The 5507-nt window shown below is 39.3% G+C and overlaps 1 pseudogene; it reads left to right on the top strand.

Moving 5' to 3' along the window:
- The first annotated feature begins 2447 nt into the window (after nucleotides 1-2447).
- LOC127484107 (rRNA-processing protein FCF1 homolog pseudogene) lies at nucleotides 2448-3520 on the top strand (annotated as a pseudogene).
- Nucleotides 3521-5507: the final 1987 nt, after the last annotated feature.

Genomic DNA, 5507 nt, shown 5'->3' with positions numbered 1-5507 from the left:
TTACTGGGAGATGGGCAACAGACCCCACTCCCAAAATGGTGGCTCCCATGGCCAGTTTCATGCTGCATGCTTGATTAGGGGAGTGATTTTGATGAATTTTTGCTTCATCTTTACAGGATTCTCTTTGCATCCTAAGTTTCCATCCCCCTTGCTTGGCAGTTACATCCTGGCCTTCAGTATCATAGGCATGGTAGGCATCATGAGATTTCATCGTGGACCATGTGTTTTACCTTTGGCCTCCTGGGATTCAGTATTCCAGGCATGGCAGGCCTTCTGGAATTTAATCTCATATCAGGTTACTTTCATTTTGGCCTCCTGGGATTCTAGTCCCAGGCCTGGTGGGCCTTACGACATTTCATCTCATACAAGGTAGATTTCAATTTGGCCTTCTGGCAGTTTTTTTTCCCATAACAGGCCATGTTTCCTTTATATTTCTTTCTTTCTAGTGTGGTACTATTTATTTTGGACTAAAAAAATTGTTTTTGTTATTTTCTTGACCTTGTGCTGCATTGTGGAATTCATGTAATTGGAATCCTGATCTTTTTCTTTAAATCATGATATGCTCATGTCATCTTTTGGATTCTTCATTTCCATTATCATTTTTTATACATTCTGGGTTAGTTATTCTTTTGGCTATGCACCTGCCACCTTCTGGATTCCCATTTATTAAATTTACTTATTTATTTTTTCTGTCATCAACAACACATTTGACATATTATACCATACGATAGAAAAAAATCACTTCATACCTGTGATTTAGACTCAGAAAAATACAGAGGCTGCATACATTTCTGATGTATGTATTTGGGAGAAGTAAATCTTAAGCCTTTGTGTCATATGAAGGATTTCATGGTTATTGAAAATGGCTATACACGTTGGAGCACTGGACTCCATTCCAGGAACTGACTTCAGCCCCAACAACTAATGTCAGCATGGCAAATTATTGAGCAGTTACAGTCAAGACACAATTGCCCAGAAGGAAGGTGATTCTGGGCCAGATTCCCCTAGCATTTCAGAAGCAGTGCGTTTCAGAGGCAGCAAATGTGCTTCACCTGAACCGTGGTGGGAGGATAAACTACGCATGAAGTAAATATGAGGAAGGCAGTGAATCTGCCATTCTGAACGTAGCCCTGCCACTCAGTTCCCTCTGAGTGTTCCCCACACAATATCAGTACATGGCAGCTCCTGCACATGCCATAAGCTCGAAACATGAGCAAAGAGGGTTACTGGGAAACACATGATTTCCAATAGCTCGGTCAATGAGTGCAGTTGCTTCCAAGTTTGGCATCAGCCAATATCAGATTTTGGTTGGAACATACGGCATATCCTGCAGTCACAGACTGTATGCTTTGGGGTTAATATGTGTCCATGGCCTGAAAACCATGATAAAGAATCCCATGGGAGCTGCTTTGCTACCCATGAATTATCCTGGTGAATGGGTGCCACCTCTCAAGTAGAACAGGATTGCTACATTGTGTTTCCTGGGGAGAAACCTTGGGCCTACTGGGTCCCCTGTGGGAAGCCCACAGAAAGGAGTAGGCTGGGATTCAAGTGTTTCCCAAAAGCAGTGTGTCTCTGCAATAGTGTAGAAACCAGGCTTCATAATGTCTTTTCCATAGCTATTAATCCTGCGTAAGAGAATCACAAAAGAAAACTGTTTTGTCTCTTTATTTCAATTAACAAATGTCATGTCTCTAGTAGAAAACTGCTGCATTTTTTCTGTGTGCTAGGTAATAAATTGAGACTCTTAGGTCACAGTATGCATTAAATAAATACTTAGGGAAGTGATTGTTCATTGAGAGGAGTATTCCCAGAAGTAGTCTCAGTGAATGGATTTTATAGACAGGATGGTATGCACACATTCCCTTGAACTACATAGTGAATACTTTATTTCCAATGTATTAAATATCACTTGGTAGAATCATATTAGAAGGAAATGTACTTCTAAGATATTTCAGGAAGTACCACTGCAGAACAGTGTTCAGACTTTCTTACATATATTCACTGATGTATTTAGATATACTTTCTTGGTATACTAGGGAAACTCTTGTATTAAAACTTTATTGGGGGTCAGTGCTGTCGCACAGCAGGTTAATCCTCTGCCTACAGTGCCTGCATCCCATGTGGGCACCAGTTCTAGTCCCAGCTGCTCCTCTTCCAATACAGCTCTTTGCTATGGCCTGGGAAAGCAGAAGATAGCCCAAGTGCTTGGGCCCCTGCACCCATGTGGGAGACATGGAAGAAGTTCCTGGCTCCTGGATTCAGACTGATGCAGCTCCAGCCATTGCAGCCATTTGGGGAGTGAACCAGCAGATGGAAGTCCTTTCTCTCTGTCTCTCCCTCTCACTGTCTGTAACTCTACCTCAAATAAATAAATAAAATCTTTAAAAAAAACTTATGTGGAAGAAACAAGAGTGTGGCAAGAGCATGGGGAAGCCACAGAAAGCAGGAAGTATGAGATCATGAAGTGAATTCTTAGTCTAAGTGATCAGAGGCTTAAACAAAAGGATGGATTAAGACCTAAAAAGAAGGAAAAGACAGATCTCACTGCACTGAAGGAAAGAGCAGTCTCCCAGCATCCTTCCTGCTTATTCTTCCAATACAGTACTCAACTGGGTCCACCTTACCACATCCTGATTGATATCAACTTTATCAACTTTTCCATTAAAGCCAAACTGGACTTAATACAACAATAATGGACTGTCTATAAAGCAAGTGTGTTCCTTGTAGAACTGATTGTGTAATGGCAGAAACTGAGAAATTGGGGCAGAAGTATCAAGTGGTGCTAAGGACTGCAAAGATCCAAGATTAGAGTGATTACCATGTGCACACAAAGGAATTGATGCAGATTCCTGCCTAATCCAGAGAGTGACTCAGCACAAGTGTTACACTGTGGCCACAGTTGATCGGGACCTTAAAGGAAGAATCTGGAAGAACCCTGGAGTTCCTATCATGTACAATTCTACCCACAGATACAACATCAAGTGGATGCCAGATGATTATGGAACCCCTTGGTTCTAATTCTTCCAAGACAAAGTTTCCTGGCCTTCCTTCCACCAACTTTATGTGTTGCCAATTCATTAAACATGCTATAGGAGGAATTATTATTCTCTACACACTTTTGCTGTATTATAAACTGAATTTGATTAAATATACTCACTTTTTATGCTGATTTGAAACACAAACTTCATGTGATCAGAATGGTAAACACATCTAAAGTCTCAAGTATTGTGAAGATGAATTATACTACAGATGAATCATAGTAGAGACTTGGTGTGTTTTGAGTTACTTTAAGGAATAAATTTTTCATTTGGAGTGTGGATGTTACCTTCAGTCCCATGTAAATTTACAAACATGATTAAAAGGAATTTGATGTAACTCAAACAGAGTAATTTTCTTGATTGTCTCCCAAGGAGTGGAGTTGATACCAGCACAGTACTAATTACATTAGGTTTCCTTGAGAACTTAATTGTAAATCTTTTAACACTGTTAATTTTTTATTAACATATTTTAATATGCAATGTAGTTCCAATGTTTAAAATATCACTTTATTTTTATTAAAGATTTTTATTTGTTTATTTGACAGGTAGAGTCACAGACAGTGAGAGGGAGAAACAGAGAGAAAGGTCTTCCTTCTGTTGGTTCACTCCCCAAATAGCCGCTACAGCCGGAGCTATGCCAATCCGAGGCCAGGAGCCAGGTGCTTCCTCCTGGTCTCCCATGTGGGTACAGGGGCCCACTGCCCTCCTGGGCCACAGCAGAAAGCTGGACTGGAAGAGGAGCAACCGGGACCAGAACCCAGCACCCATATGGGATGCTGGTGCCGCAGACGGAGGATTAACCAAGTGAGCCACAGTGCTGGCCCCTAAAATATCACTTTAAATAATGCTACTTATATGAAGTTGACTTTTGCCTGAAGTGATTTCAAGAAATTTCAAGAAATGCCTCCTGAAATGGGCCTTGTTTACTGCTTTATATGTTTGCTTATCTGTTTCTTTATATGTTTACTGTTTTTCTTTGAGTCTACAACCAGTGATGTAAACAAACTTGACAAGATGAGGGATGTGAATGTTACTGAAAAAAGGGATTTAGGAGAGTACATGAACATATCATCTTTATTAACACTACTGAGCTTAGTAAACAATGCATGTCCATGTTTTGTACTCATAAAACCATTGTGTCAGAAGTCATTTACTGGAATTAAATTAGTTTCTAAGAGACTAAACTTTCTGCATTGTTTCCTGTGTTTACTGATTGCTTTATGTACATAGATCTTAAAATGCAATAATTTTACCACTGCAAAAAAATATGCAAAAGGAATCAACTGAAAAATTATTTTTGGCCCTAATACTAATCTTAAAAATTAACCTAGCCTTCACCTTCAAGATAAGCGCAATATTTTTTTTAACTTTTATTTAATGAATATAAATTTCCAAAGTACGACTTATGGATTACAATGGCTTCCCCCCCATACCGTCCCTCCCACCCGCAACCCTCCCCTTTCCCACTCCCTCTCCCCTTCCATTCACATCAAGATTCATTTTCGATTATCTTAATATACAGAAGATCAGCTTAGTATACATTAAGTAAGGATTTCAACAGTTTGCTCCCACACAGAAACATAAAGTGAAAAATAATAGATGATTTTTTTAAATGATGATGAAATCAGATCAGACCTATTGTCATGTTTAATCCCAGTGAGATTCCAGTTGGGAATTGATAATTTCTTTTTTTTTTTTTTTACAGAGGATCAGTTTAGTATGCATTAAGTAAAGATTTCAACAGTTTGCACCCCCATAGAAACACAAAGTGAAATATATTGTTTGAGTACTCGTTATAGCATTAAATCTCAATGTACAGCACATTAAGGACAGAGATCCTACATGAGGAGTAAGTGCACAGTGACTCCTGTTGTTGACTTTACAAATTGACACTCCTGTCTATGTAAGCGCAATATTAACTATAACTTTAGCTATAACTTTAATAAAACTCCTAACACCATCCCTAACCATAATCTTAATCCTAACTCTAATCGTAGGAAAACTCCAAATCCTAAAACCCTTATAATCCTCACTACTCTGAGTGCTAACACTAACCCTAAAGACACCACTAATCTTAACTCTAGTCATAATACTAAATATAACCATGGACCTAGCAAAAAACTAGCTCTAGGCCATGCCTTAAATTTAACTATATGTCTAGTCAAACTCTAGTGCTAGTCTTAAAACAAACCCTAGCCTTAGCCTTAACCCTAACATAAAACCAAATCCTAATCCTAGTATGTGTCCTAGCCCAAGTCTTGCCCTAACCCTAACACTAACCCTAAGCTGAACCCTTGAACTGTCCTAGCCCTATCCCCAGCTCTAAACCAAGCTATAGCCCTAAACCTAGGCCTAACCCTAGAATTTTCCCCAACCCTATATCTAATCTTAGCCCTAACTAGCACTACCCTGAGACCTATCTGTAACACTAACCCTAACCTTAGTCCTAACACTAACATGAATCCT

The sequence above is a fragment of the Oryctolagus cuniculus genome, chromosome 15 (assembly GCF_964237555.1).
Source record: "Oryctolagus cuniculus chromosome 15, mOryCun1.1, whole genome shotgun sequence".
Taxonomy (NCBI): Eukaryota; Metazoa; Chordata; class Mammalia; order Lagomorpha; family Leporidae; genus Oryctolagus; species Oryctolagus cuniculus.
The sequence above is the reverse complement of the archived record's forward strand: the minus strand, read 5'-3'. Positions and strand labels throughout refer to the sequence as shown.